We start from the raw sequence: 15522 nt of genomic DNA on the forward strand, positions 1-15522 counted from the left end.
ATCTTACACCCTCCCTGCGCTTGTAAAAGGCTATAAGCAATTCACTGTCCCTGAACAGAGGGTCCTTATTCTCCAGCTGTCACCCTCGTACGGGAGCACCTCTGTCTTGCTGAATCAAAGTCCTCCTTTTCTTCTCTCCCCACTTGCACCACTGAAGGAATGCAACATTTTGAGGCTTCCTCCAATTATGGATGGCTTTCTGTCTTCACTATGAAAAATGCTGAAATAAAGCTACAGGGAACACACCGGCATTATAATTCTCCTGAACCATTGGCTGCTGGAGCACTTGTGCGCTTAACAACACAGCAGATAGCACCGTGCATTTTTCTGCTTAATGCATTGACTCAGTGGTTTTCGATTCAATTAAGTTGTTGTGCTATAACAACGCCCTCAGCTCTCCTCAGAGTAAGGCCTCAATATATTTCATTTGTTTTCTAAGCCGACAAACACCATGAGAGAGTAACAGCGTGGGGGCGATAGGTGAAGTGCGGGAGGCTTCTCGTTCCTTGTTGGACAGCAGGATGAGAAGTTATTTTTATGATTTTTCCCTGGGAAGCTAGTGCTTTGCATTTTCCCTTTTTGTTTGTTAAAAACAAAAGAACAATAGCTATCCTGGTTAGCAAGGCTATTGTCCCTCTCTGCCAAATAAATGAAATCTCCCTGCTTACGTGAGCGTCTGAGACATTTCTCTGCATTCTGCTAGCTCTCCTTTGTGTCACTCTGGTGAGGTTTCTCGCACTTTATCCCCCTTTTTCCAGTCTTTTTCGACCCATTTCTCTCATCTTTCTTTTGTCCTCCATTCATACACGGTTGCTGGTCTGCATTTGAAATGATGTGGTTTGTACTAAAGGCAAACCCATCTTTTAAACTGTGTTGAAATCATAACTGTGTCATGATCAGATCAGAACTGTGTTAAAACATTAACCATTAAAACATTCTAACAACACTGAAACCTAGGCATGAATGGTCAGATCTTCAGAGACACTTAACAAGAATTGAAATAGCTCTGATGACCTGGGCCAGCTTCTACCTAGTTGAAAAATCTTTATTTGGCAACATTTGTCTGTCCTTGACTAACTGCCCAGCCACTGCAGCTAAAGGATGCATTTAAAATGCTTTTTTTTTTTATTTTTTCCCTTAAATTTTAGTGGGAAATAGACTGCACCTGAGTCATTCTCTGGCATCTGCTTAGAATACCAGGATGTGCTTTCCACTTGGAAGCTCCGTTTTCTTGAAGGAAAGCATCTGCTTTCTGCCAGCAGCACTACAGGACAAACAGAATGGTGTTCCTGCCAAAAGCAATACAGCTGGAAAACCCAGGGGTCTGGAGGTTAAAAGCTTTGTTAAATAGAACCAGGTAGAGTAATCATGAGTTTGGGGATATTTTATTGTAATTTTAGAGGCAAACATTCAGAGAAAGAGCTCTCCCCTATGCCAACTGCATGAAGTGGTCCAGCAGCCTGATGTGGTTTGCCCTGCTGTGCTGAGCTCCAAGGCAGCGTTGTGAGCTCAGAGCTCAGCAGGTCTTGTGAGAAGGAGAAGATGAGGAGCTGGTGCAAGTCCCCAAATGTGCACAGGTAATGGTAAACTGGAGGGGTCTGAACTCCTGTTATCATTGTTGTTGTTTTGCACCTAAGGACCCAGAAAACAACTCCAACTCCAATATTGCTATACCACAACCGTAAAAAGCCAATACAGTGGTTCATAGCTTCAAATTCTGCACAGTCTTTCCTAGGGATTACCAAGATCTGAAAGTCTCCCTGTCCTGCTGCCCCTGAGAATCCCCTTCCTGCTTGTATCTTTGCCTCTCCTGCTCAGGAATTCATCTAGTAAATCAATGTATAAAAACATCAGTTACAATAGATCTACTCACAAAGAAAGTCTTTAGCAAGATCTTGATGCTGATGTAGCCTTCGGAGATTTGGCATTTGTCAAATAGTGCCAGACAAATGAAAGAAGAAAGTTTTGTTGTTGGTTTTTAGCTCGCTGTTATTGACTTATTCATTACGCTCAGAGGAATATCCATCTTTTTTTAGGTTTTCACCACAACTGTGCTCCATGGACAACTGTGCCACTTAAGTTCAGCCACTTTAGCTCTGATTTGTGCTGGGTTTTTTTTCTCCTTCCCTCATTTTTCCTCTTGTGAGCACAAACTTCTAAATTTGCCTCAGATTCCAAATTTGCCATGCCTGCTCCTGCACACTGACTCTGGCTCAACCATATATCTGTCATTGGATCCATTAGTAAGTACAGTAGTAAGCTCAACTTTCTGCATGTGTTGCTGAGCTTCCTGTAGGATATGCTGGATCTTGAGCAGGGTGGAGGGTTGGGGAGCAAAGAAGCAGTAAGTGTTCTCCCCATGGTATAAATCATTGGAAACTGGCTTGCTCAGCATATCAATTCAAGCTCTTGACACCCCCTCCTCCACCCATCCATCTCCCCTACAGCAGGGTCACCTTGAGTTTAAAGATGTGCTTGTTAGGGTGTGATGGGATCCAGAAAGGAACAGAGAGAGCATCCTCTGTGCACATGTGCAAGTGAAATCTATAGATCTTGTTGGTGTGCATCTTTGCATCTGTACAGTCTTCAAGGGCTGGCTTTGGGAAGCAGGGATCTTGCACTCCAGCAGCTGACGTTACTTTTAACCCTAGAGACACTGCCAGGTTTACACATCAGTCCTCTGTTCCCACAAAGAAGCAAGCACTTACTGTCCTGCTTTACAGCACTAAGCTCTGCAGGCAGCTGATGCAAAGATGTCATTTTTCATTGTTCTTTTGGGTTTTTTCACTTCTATTACCATGTCTCCAAGAGCACCTTTATGCTTAGGCCTTGCTCTCTTTCCTACTGCACAATATGCATTTGAGATAAAACTAAATTACCTTTCTTTTTTTTTTCTTTCCTGTGCATTCTGATAAATTCCTTCATCTTTTCAGAAATTCTGGCTGAAAATCATCCATTTCTAACCACATAATGGGATTTAGCATCGCAAGGACTTCTAGCACTTTTACCTCCCAATGACTGTATCTCTAAAGCCAGTTTCCTCTTCCAGACTTCTCAAATCTCTTCCTATTCACCATCTGTTCAATCAGATTTCTTGTTAGGCTAAGTACCTGTGTTGGCTTTAATCTTTGATGATGACAGCTCAACTATTGCCCCCCAAGGATGGGTTCAAGGCCAGAAGATGCAAATGTCTGGTTCTTCTCACCCTGATTCTGTTCTAAACAGCTTTCAAATGCGATGCCTACCATTAAGAATGGTCTAAATCCATGTCTCAATCACAAGAAGTGACTTCACTGACTGGGAGTGAAAATTGATGCTGGAGTAGTCTTGAAGGTTCTCAAACTCACCTTCAACAAAATGTCCCATCAGATTACTTTTCCCTTTCAGGAAAAGCTTGGCAAAATAGACATACCTGGCAAACATGCTCTGCAGGTGAAGAAATGCAAGCTCTGAGCAGGTGGAGGCAGAAAGCAGGTGCCAACATTATGGGCTAATAACTGCAAAAATTTTGTTATTAGCCTCCTGTTTCCTGACACTGCTTCTGCTGCAATACCTCACTCCACATTTATCCTCTCTGCACAGTTGGCTGGGCTGTAACTCAGAAGTTCTCCTTGCCTTTGCTCTTGTTCACATCTGCAAGATCCTTTTACTGGCTGGGGGAGTGCCCCTAGCAGGGAGAGGTGGTGTATGCTGACACTTAAGGGAGAGTGGCTTGTCAGCTGCTAACGCTTCCCCACAGCTGTGTAAACTCTGGGCGCAGGCAGCTGTTCCCCTCCAGATCTGGCGGCGGGAGCTGGGAAGCCTGGCACCCTCAGCTATCCATTACCAGCCCCCAAACTGGGAGGTGGGAGTGTCCCCTAACAGGCTGCAGCACTTCCGTGCCTGACCTTGTGCTGGGAAGGGTGAAGTGCTTGTGCAGCGTGTTCCGAGGGACAATAGAGTCTCCCATCTCTCTGAATGGTTGTGAAGGTCACCTGCATCTTTGTACATCTTAGGACTGCCTGCATCCAACACTGCCTCTTCCCTTCTGCCTCCTCATCATTATTCCTTGGGGGGTGTGGGCAGATGCTTCTCCCTCAGGGCCATGCAGTGTAATTCCCTGAGCACTGGCAAACCGTGGTGAACCTCAGCCAGTGGCAGGCTGCCTCAGGTGATTCCATGTAAAATACAGCACTAATCCTGACCCACATTCAGGTGCTGCTCTCTCCTGTGCCTGCTCTGATCAAGACAGTTCAGTTCCAAAGGTGTAAATTGAATGCTGAGAGGGAAAAGCAGTGGTATTTCTGCATTGTCCTTAGCAGGAAAGATGCTTGGAGCTAATTTGGACCTGAAATGTTTAGGGTTTTATGTGTTAAAACCAACTCAACTCCTTTGAGCACATTACCTTTGTATGCACTGAATGAACAAGCAAGCAGCCAGGTGGGGTGCTAATTAAACTTTCTGGTTCATGTGAATATTTATTGTGGTTATAAATGTGTTTCTTCTGCTACCTTGCAGCATGCTATTCCTCCAGGCTCAGGTTACAGGTTGAGGCTTTTGTGTACTCACAGACATGCAAGAGGTTGGAGTCTCCTGTCTTGGCTTCTCTGCAAAGACTCTGGGGCCAAGAAGTGACCTGTGAAGAGGCCTTTCTCCTCCTCACTGCTCTGCCAGGGAGCCTAGGATGAAGAAGTTCTTGGCCTGGCCAGCTCTCTCTGGCAGTGGGAGAAGGCGAAGGCAGCTGCCTCCTCTCCTACATGAGACCCCAGTGGCATCCTTACAGTCCTTCATAAAAGTGGACCTACAAAACCAGCCGGCGAGTCACGTCATGGCCCAAAGCCCCCGTGGCATACCACTGGGAAAAAAGGCAGCTAAAACTCTTTGGGTGGGAGTCCCCTCCCAGAAAACGAGCCCCAAGAAGCCACATGTTTCTTGGATGCTATTAAATATCCCTTTGCATGTGCCTCCTCACTGAGGACGGAAGGGCCCTGCACCTGCTGGTGTAAAGCCTTCCCAGTATACCTCCACCACAGCAGCTATAAATAGGCTGGGGGATAAGACAAAGGGAAACTTTCTTAAAATGGAGGATACCACAGGTCCTGTTTGCAGGAGCAGGAACTTTATAGGGAAGTTTTAAAGCTGTTGATTTGGCTGACACGGTAGGTCTTAGCGAGGGGAACACTGTCACTGAGGATCTTTTCCCCTTTTTGCTGTACTAAAGCAGGGAGGATGCTGTCTCTCCTTTCAAATAAAACCCACGTGCATTTATGGTGATGGATGTCTGTGGGAAGAGAAGTTTGTATATCTTCAGTTCTCTGCTAGCTGCAGAGCAGTAGAGCTGTGCTGAGCCTGGCAGCCCCTTCTGTGAACCACTGCCTGGCACTACAGATGCTCCTTTATTTAAATAAAGCAGCCAGGGGGCTTGTGTGGTCTCTGCATGCAGACCCTGCCCTTCCAGCATGTTTCACAACTACAGGCCTTTGGATGCTACTGCAAGCTGGAGAAGTAAAAATAAGGAAGGAGGGAGCGAGCCTCAGGAAGCCAAATCAAATGGCGGTAGCAGCATCTCAGGAAGCTCGCCCAAGGTGGTGGGGTGCAGGGCAGGTGAAGAAGATCAGAAGAGTAGGAAATCAGGGAAACAGATGTGGCGATGCCAGGCTTTGGGGAGGGAGCTCCTGAGATGCAGGGCCAGCATTCCCATGCGTTCCCATCTGGTGGTGAAGGAAAGGAAATTATGTAAAGTGGAGGGGCCAGGGGCCCCCTTTCTTATTTTTTTTTTTCTTCCAATTCTTTTCTCCCTTCACTTCCCATGATGCAATTAAAGAGCCATTGCTGACATCATCATGTATGCACGCTGAATGCAGGCATTGTGTCTCGGCTGCAGTGCTGTACTATATATAGATTACTTGCCAATCTCTGCTATGTATCAGCAGGGAAGACACCCAAGGAATTAAGAGAGCAGTTGCACTATAGGACTCCTGGCTTTTGTCCCATGGCTTCAAGACATGGTGGACTATACAATGAAATTAGAAATAATCAAAGGTAGGTTACTTGGAGACCAAGGCAGGAAACTTTTGACTGATTGATTTGCAGCAGTGGTAAGGAACAATCTTCTGGGTTGTGATGCACAAAGAAAAAAGATAATCTGACCCATTCATGTTGCTAGCTTCTTTTGTGTAAAAATTAGTGGTTAGTCAATAATCTGCTCTCACCAGACCCTATGCCAGGCAATATGAGATAGCTTGCTTCCTTGGCCTTGGGTAGATGAAGAAAAAGCATCCACCTGGGAATTATTTTGGCCTTGTGGGCCCTTGAGGGGACAGAGTCAGTGACTTTCCCTCTGAAAGTGGTAAATGCACCCTGCAATCCCCCGTGCTGAGACCAAGCAGAGCAGCCAGTGCCTGTCCTGCCATTGCCAGTGGCAGTCTGAGAGGACCACTGCTCTGTCTGCTGCCACTACATCCCAGGGAACCTCTTCCACAAGGAGCCTGTTCAAGTGACCTTGCCAGCACTAGGTTAGGGAAATTTGTTCTTGTGCATTTCCAGCAGTAGCATTTTCTTTTGCAGCCAGACAGCTCCGTCAGCTCCTTCTTCCTCCCACCCAGCCCTTTGGCAGGAGGTGACAGGAGGTGGCTGAGCCGATCTAACAGCTCAACACATCAGAAAGGGGCAAGTCCTGCTCCTTTCCTCCAGATCCTGCTCTTTGCTGCTCATCAGTGGACACCCCAGGCAGCTGACAGCAGGGTCTGATGAGGGCTCGAGCAGAGGAGGTGATGGGATGGGGAGCTGGAGCACCAGGAGGTCGGGGGTCCTTGGAGGTAAGCAAACCTTCCCTGTTCAGAAATGAGCTGTTAGATTGACTCAGACAACAGACAATTTGAGGGTGTAAATTGACCCCGAAAGGAAAGCTTTGATGTTAGAGGCTTTTTTCTTTCTTGTTGACTTCACTCCAGGCCAAATTCCAGCTAAACTGTGGCCATAGCAGCTTTTTCAATCATTCCATGGAGTCCCATACCAAGGTGATGAGACCAAGTGTTGCTGCAGCCCCAGGCACTCACCTTCCTGCCCTTACACTGCCCATGGAGCAGTCACAGCATCTCTCTTCCTAAAAGACATTCAGGTCTTCACTGAGTAAATGGTACTTTTTGCCACTCTTCTGGTAGGAATTTGAAAATAAGTCAGGTAAAGATGTTTATTTAGCCCCTGTGAGAGTGACTGATGCAATGGTAGCAGGCACAGAAAATGCTACCAGGGTGGTTTTAAAAATCTTCAGGGATGGAGGTTCCCCAGCCTCTCCTGCTCCTGTGTCTGACCCACCCCTCACAACAAAGGCTTTTCCTTTCATCCAGGTGGGATTTTCCTTGCTGCAATTCCTGACTGCTGTCTCTTGTCCTCCCAGTCTTCTCAGGCTAAATTAACCCAGTTCTCTTAGCTTTTCTTTACACATCACCCCTCAGTCTTCCAACCATCTTAGTGCTCCTCTCCAGCACTTCCTTCATCATATTCATAACTCTCTTGCACTGGGAAGCCCAATCAGGACACAGTAGCACAGGTGCAGTCTCACTGCTGCTGAAAACAAGGAAAGGAGCACTTTCCTTCACCCACTAGTTGTGCACTTGCTGAGCAAACCCAGTCTGGAATGAGCCTTCACTCTGCTGTCTTATGTTCAGGCCATTGCTCACAGGCACCCTCAGGTTGTTTTGTGCAGAGCTGCTCCCCAGTAGGTCCCCACTCACGCAGGGAGTTATTCTAGATGAGGTGCAGGACTTTCCATCTGCCTATGCTGAACTTCATGAGGTGCCCATTGCCCCATTTCTCCATCTTGTCCAGGTCCTGAACAGCAGCCCTGCTCTCCAGGGTATTGACCTCCTCCTGTTTTGACATTGTCTCTCAGCTTGTTGAGGAGGTGTTATCCCTCAGTGTGCAGGCTGTGTGTGACATTGGTGTAAACCAATTATAGCTTCAGTATTGACCCCAAAACTCACTTATGGATTGCCTGATGGACTCTGAATCTGTGACCAGTCCCTCCAGAAACTAAGCATGCAGACAGTTTTTCACCTGCTTTTTAGTCCATCCATGCAGCCCGTATCACCTCAGTTTGGCTACAAGGATGCTGTGGGAGACCATGGTGGAAACCTTGCTAAAGCCAAGGGAAGAGGCATCCACTGCCCTCCTTATCCCTGCAGATCAGGGCCCATATTCCATCAGCAGGGCAGGCAGGAGGCTGGTCAGGCACACCCTACCCTTGGAAAACCCATGCTGGCTATTCACAGTCACGCTCTTATCCTTCATGAGGTGGACATAGAGTCCCTCAGGACTTGCTTCATAATTTTCCCAGGCACTGAATTGAGTCTGACCATCTGGTCCTTCCCCAGATTCTTGTTTCTGCCTTGGTTTTTTTTTTTGTTGTTGTTTTTGGTTCTTTTTTTTTTAATTTGATCTGCAGATCTCACGTTGAGCATCGATCTGCAGATCAAACACAGACCTGGCTGAAGCTGATGGATGTACAAAGTCAGCCTTCAAGTATGATAAAAGCAGCAAGTGAAGACCTCTGTGCAGAGTGAGAGCTGCTGCAGAAGCCACCACACTCGGTGAGCATTGTGCAGCCTGGAAAGCACAGCCCCGTGTTGTCTCCTTCTGGAGGACAACACAGGACAGATAAAGTTAATAACTGCCATTAAAATTGTAGAACTTTTGCAGTTTGACCAATAAATACTCCAAGGTGTTACAGTCTATTTTCAAACAATGGAAAAACTCACTATATTGGGTTCCTCAGGTTGAAGAACTACTACTAGCTAGTCCTCTGAAGTGTTTCCGTTTCTGCTGGTACTCGCTAATCCTTTCAATTGCATGTACATTGCAGAGTTGAATGAGAGGCACAAATTTGGATATGAGAATCCAGTCCAGTTCAAGCCTTTCTGATCTGGCTCTTTCAACAGAGAAAACAAAGGCAGTATCAGAGCTGTTGGGGAATACCATGTCTTTTCTGGAGATATGAGGGAATTATTTGTATTTCCTGGATGCAAACAGTATTTCTACTGGGTAGTGCTAGATCACTTTTCACTTATTTTCTTTTAAATCCCAGACATGAAAAAACTCTATTTTTAAAACTGATTTTATATCTTTCCTTGATGTAGCTATACACAGCACCATAAAAGCTTTCACCTAACTGGCTAATTATATTTTGTTTTTGAGAGAGAAATGTTTTAAACTTCCCATAATATTAAACAGCTCCCAAAGATACTTTAAATATTGGCCAAAGGCACGACATGGGGATGATTGGCTCCATGACTGTCAAAACAAAACTAGGAAACTGGGCATCTCAGGGCGCCTGACAGCAGGAGCTGAGGGCTGAGGCAGCATCTACACTGCCTTGGTTGCCCTTGGGCACCCCGCCACGCTTGCCCTAGCAGGTAGCTGCTCTGAACCAAAAGCATAAATTTGTCTTTTAGGATGAAGTTTTGAACTTTTATTCTCTGATCGTGCAGATCCCAAAACTACATGGAAAACTGCTAAAACTGTAGTTCCCCACCAGCAAACAGCAAAGCTTTTACCTTTGTGCAAAGCCTGAAGTGCTGACTCTGTCAGACCTGAGGGTGTCTCCAAAAGCCAGTGAAGAGCTATCTGATGCTGCCAGCAGAGATCTGCAGAGCTATGAAGCCCTCTCTGCTTTTCAGGTTTCTGATGCAAGTGCCTTGCATAACACCACAGGCTTCCAGGTACAGGGAGCATGGCCAGCCCACAGAGTGAGTGCATATCTTAGCCACCTTGGGGCCAAAATAACCTGACCTCTGGATGATCTCAGGAGGATGATGAATAATGTATTGCATCTCCCAGAAGGCTGATTTCTGCCCGTTCAGTAACTGACAGTTTTCCTGACATCCACCAACTGTGTCAGCTTGTATATTTTCAAAAAGGGTTCTGGGGTTATTGAAGGGGAAAACCTGAAAGGCAAAGGAAAGATTGCTTCAAAAAGAAATCAAAAACTATCAAAGTCATCAAATGGGTGTGACTTTTGAAACACATATTGGGATTCCCCTGAGCACAACAAAATCCATCAATGAAGAAATAGCAGGGAATTGAGGGCTAGGAGAGAACTTCCTAGCCAGGAGTTAATTAGTGCTGCATTAATGTTTGTGGGCAAGCAGACACAGTAAGTAAGGACATACATTTGTGAGGTCATTTAGAAATTCCCAAAGAAGATCTCTTTGTTGGCAAATGCCAGTGCTGACACACAAATACCCGCTATGAGAGATAATTTACATGTCATTCATTATGGAAAACCATTACAGGGTAAAGTCCTAGTCCTTTGGTTCAAAGAAATCCCCAGGACTGCTTCAGATTAGTTGCCTGCCATCTACAGCTGTTTTCTACTGGGCTGGGGTTGTTTTTGGGAGCCATTGGATCCTCAGGATCAGCTGGGTCAGGGCAGAATCATCTCCTAGTGAGGGAACGCCCTACAGTGGACAAGAACCCTCTCATGCAAGGAAAGGCTTGTTTCCCTCTGCTCTCCCTTATCCTGGAGTTAAAAAAGTTAAAAAACAGCAGCCTCATGTCACGAGTCACAAAAGTGACTTTTAATTCCCAGAGGGAATTTTTAAAGTGATTTAATGCTTAGAACTTTAGACTTGTTTGGGGATGGGTAAAGCTCTAAGCCTTGCTTTGGTGCTTTCAGAAATGTGCCATGCCAATTACCTGCAGATGTGTTTTCAGGGTAAGAAGGGTGCTACTAGACATCTCCCTGCTTTTTTCAGCTGGACCATTTCCTGTGAGCAAGCTCTGCAAAATGTCTGAGCTCTCACCCTCATGGATGGCAGGAATGGGCTGCACTTCTGGTGTGGTTTTTGGGCAGTGCTGCCCTTTCATGATCAGTCCTGCTACTCTTGCCATCCTTCTCCCAGTGCTCCACTGGGCTGGCTGCCTGTTTGCTCTAGCTGGATGCTCACTGCAAAGCTGGGGTTGTCCTAAACACTTTTAACAGTGAGGTGGCCTGCTATTCTTAAATGAAAATATATACTTAGACACAGCAAAAGCTTTAGCTTTTGGGGAATAGCTAATTTTGGGGGAACTACATTTTCTGCCAGCATAACGTCAATGGAGTCAATGCAACAACTTTTCCAATAAAGCCTGTATGCAGGGGATGGCATCCATTATCAGGATTGGAACTGCTTGCAAATAACAGCACAGACTTCTTTTGAAACATAATAAAAAAGAATGCTTCTGTATGATTTATTATATATTCATTATGCTCAGGCTGACAGCACTTGTGCTTCTTATGTGCTTTTCTCAATTACATTCTTAAGCACTTGTATAATTTCAAGCACCTGGAGACCTTGGCTTGCTTTGCTGGATGCTACTTCTGTTCAGCCTGATGCCAGGGTTGTGCTGCAGTGTGTGCTACAGTCTAAACAGGTAAAACTACTGGTTTTGACTTAAGTGTGATTTGTCTCTTATTTCTCTTGGGGTTTTATATTCTGAAGTGGTTTTCTGGACTAAGCACAGCTCCAAGGTCTTCTCCATGCTTTTGGAAGATAACATCCTCCTTGTTGGGACTTGCTGATTAAACGGTGTGGGAACAAAGGGCCATTTGCCTCCCCAGCTGCCTTAGGCCTGTTGTGATCCTTTAACAGCTGGGTGACACAGCAGGAGCTGCCATTTCCAGGGTCTGCACTGTAGTGCAGAGAAGCTGGATGCTTAACTGGAAGAAAGCAGGGATACATGAGATGGGAATTGAGTCTCAGCACCAAGGGCAGTGGGTAGGAAAGCAGCTCCACAAACACAACTCTGAGTATGGACAACCACTACAGGAGAGGGTGTGTGGCTCCCCCTGTTCCTCTGACCAGCTGGTCGGTGCTCACCCCTCTCTGAGGTCAGGGTAGGCTCCTGTTGCTCCCCTGCAGGCTGCACCCACCTGGCTGAGCTCAGGCAGGGGCAAAGCTCACTCCTGGGAAGGGCTGAGGTGGACACAAAACCTTGCTCAGCCTTTTTCCAGCCTCTTCTATCACACGGAAAGATGACAAATTTTTTGTTAAATTATTTAAGATATTACTGACTGGTCATGAATTATTAAAGTGTTTATTACTTACCATTTGGATGGCAACTCAGGGCAGAAAATCACAAGCCTTTCAGGAAACCTGAGGCCAGCCTTTGCGTGCCAGACATGCCGGGGACTCGGGGCTGAGCCGAGGTGATGGGCGCAGCAGCATCTGGTGTGAGAAAAGGCACGGCTGGAGCCTGGAGCCTGCGCTGCTGCAGATGGCTTTGCCACTGCTGCTGCAGTCTCACAACCTCCTGCCACTCCTCCCAGTGCTATTTTTGTTTAATATTTGCATGATGGCTGTGCTGGAACCCCTTTATACCATGTGCCATAAAACCTACAACACAGACAATCCTTATCCTGGTAGTTTGCTTCCCATGACTGCAATTTTCTTATAGATTAAACTATCTTTAGGTACACTGGGAAGCAAGAGTGTGCTAATTCTCATCAGCAAATGTATGTTTGTTTATGGTATTGCTCTGTTGAAGATATTTGAAATTTTTTATATTGGCCTTATTTCTCCCTCCTTTTCGGTCTCCCTCATGTTTAGTGGTTTTTTTTGTTTGTTTGGAGTTTTTTGTTTGTTTGTTGGTGGTTTTGTGTGTGTGTGTGTGTTTTTTGTTTTGTTTTGGTTTTTTTTCTTTTTGTTTTAATTTTCCCATTCCTTGAAACTGTAACCACGTGCTGATCATTAGGACTTCTGTTCAATGCATACTTATCCTTTGTGGTCAACGTTCACCAGTTGGAGGTTAGTGATCAAAGAAAGAGCATACCTTATCTTCCAGTGTTATTTTGAGGAAGACAAAGCAAGGAGATAAGCATAGTTTGGACATGCAACTCTGCCTAACAGTGTTAGACTGCCTCCACATCAGAGTCGAGACAGTCAGGATTGGGTAGTGGTTAAAATACAACTACTTGGAGCAAAAATTCTGCTGGTGGGTTCTGACCAAATAACATGGCTGCTCTAAACTGAGAAGAAGCTCACAATTACCCTTTGGGCTGTGAGATGAGTTTGGCTTGCAGGCATAGACACTTAACAGCACTCAGAATCCACAGAGTAGCCAGCAATTGCTGGAAATCTCTGAAAATGTTTGTGAAAACAGTCAGCTGAATATGTTTGTCCTTGAAATGCACTGTTTCTTATTTAGTATCCTGTGCTCATTTTTCCTCCCTTGCAAACATTTCAGTCATTCAGCCCAGGAACTGATTAAACCACCCAGTAAACACAGTACAGATGTCAAAGTGAAAAATTCACAAGCTATTCATAACAAGCCATCTGCTGAAAATAATTTGTCTAAACTATTTGGGGAAAATTTACAAAGTAATGAAAATGCTCAGAGATATTTGGGAATATTCTGACTACCAAAAATCATGAAAGGGCCTAATGATATGTTTTGGATACAACTGAAACCTTCACAGCTTGCTGCAGGATTTGGGATACTAAATTCTCTTTGGCTGCTCAGTTTGTAAGCATGTAAGCCTTCTTCACGTTCATGATTACCCTGCAAGAACGTACAGTTTGGGCATAGTCCATGGTCTGATTTATATTCCCAGGGTGATAAATGACCAAATTCCCACTCAGGCTGTATTTGGACTATATTGGGAGCCCAGCCTTTAGAAATTCAATCCATCCAAACAGTACCAAGTCATACCCAACCTTCGCAGACCTTGCTCAAGAAAAGACATAGACATACCTAACCTTCAACATTTTTTCATTCAGGTAAAATGCTGTTTTTCCTTGGCTGTTCAAACAGTTTCTGTCATGCATTATCCTGGTTTTCAGAGCTCATGCTGAGTTCTGAAGATGGGCTCTTCAGTGTGCCACGGCTCCAGGAGCATGTTTCTCCATTCTCTACATCTTCTCTTTGCCTTGGTTTACACACTGGTGCTTTGACAGACACCTGCGCTAGCTAAAGTGGGGTTTGTGTATGAAATGCAGATTTGGGCCCCTGGGAGATGTATTTGCTGGTACATCAGAGATCTCAGTTTTGAACCACAAGCAATTTCCTGAAGAAGGCTTAAAGTGAAATAAGAAAGAAGTGGAAAAGATTAGTATCTCCAGGGGACGTTTTCCAGCACATCACTTAAATCCTCCTCCCAGCCTACAGGCTGAGTAAAGGTTAATCCTATAGCAACTAAAATCCCATACAATCCACACTCCCTCAATGTACACATTTCCAGGAGGAATTCCTCTGACTGAGCATAGTTGGCAGCCTCACAGAAAGGCATCTCAGCTTAATGGCCACAAGTTAGTGGATATCTAGATCCATCAATCTCCAATGGATATAAAAGTCACACAGGGACATTGCTGCTGTGCATGTGCAGGATGGGGGCTTCCTTTGTGAGGAAACCATGTGGACCAAGAAGAAAGACCTCTCTGAAAGCCCACACCCTCTTGGGTTGTCAGACCTTTCACTCTGGGACTAATGTGCCTGGGGTCAGTCAAACAGGTAGGTACTTAATGAATTTTTCAGTAAATGTTACTGAAAGTCTGTGTTTACCGAGTTATTCCCATGACCTGTTTCTTCTTTTCGTTGGAAACTGTCAGTATAAATATTCTAAATAGACTGCAAAGTCCATAAGTAAAGCTGGTTGCTGAACTTCACCAGTGATGAACACAAGGAAATTTGTTTTATGTTTGTAGTCAGAAATCCCATTTTTAAGTGACTTCTGATATTGAAGTTCTAATTAGGTATTTTTAAATAGAAATGAGCTCATGCATTGTCCAGCTGCTCTTGCCACTATCCTGTGCTTGTTGATAGTTGCCCATCTGCTCTTTGCCAGCATAAAAATAAACATCCACTACTAAAATGATGTTCATTTAGAGTATTATCCTCATGCTACACAATTCGGTGTTTTCCATCTAAAAGTTCATTCAGTTCAATAAAAAAACACCAAAATATGCAATAGTTTGTGTTACCAGAGGGACAAACTGAACTCACTTTATGAAAATCTGCCATAAAATGTAGTTGCCAAACGAAAAGCTCCAAAACCCGTGTTAGCCTACTTCCCTCGATCTTTCGTCTTCTAACACCCTGATCCCCGAAGTTGTTTTGAGTGTCGGATTTCCGTTGAGTGTGGCGGGAGTGCAGGGCCTGGGTGCTATCCCGTCCCTATCATAAAACTTTGTTCTGGGGTCTCCAGCCTTGCCCTGCGCGCAGCCCTGATGGAGCTCCGGCACGTGCCGCAGCCTGCGCTCCCGATGGGAAACGACGGGAGAAGGGGATCCCGGCTGCGGGTCCTTGGGTAGAGACCCCCGTCTGTTTCCCCGGCGGTGGGGCTGGCACATCGCGGTCCCCGCCACGGAACAAGGCGATTGCGGAGAGCTCGGGCTCGTTCCGGAGACAGGAACAGCGGGCACACGGCGCGGTCCCGGTGATGCTGCCGGGCAGCGCCGCTCCCGCCGGGGCGCGTCCGGGCCGAGGGCAGCGGGGCCGAGGGCAGCGGGACCGAGGGCAGCGGGACCGAGGGGAGCAGAGCCGAGGGGAGCAGGGCCGGGGGGAGCG

Source organism: Geospiza fortis, unplaced genomic scaffold (genome assembly GCF_000277835.1).
Source record: "Geospiza fortis unplaced genomic scaffold, GeoFor_1.0 scaffold231, whole genome shotgun sequence".
NCBI lineage: Eukaryota > Metazoa > Chordata > Aves > Passeriformes > Thraupidae > Geospiza > Geospiza fortis.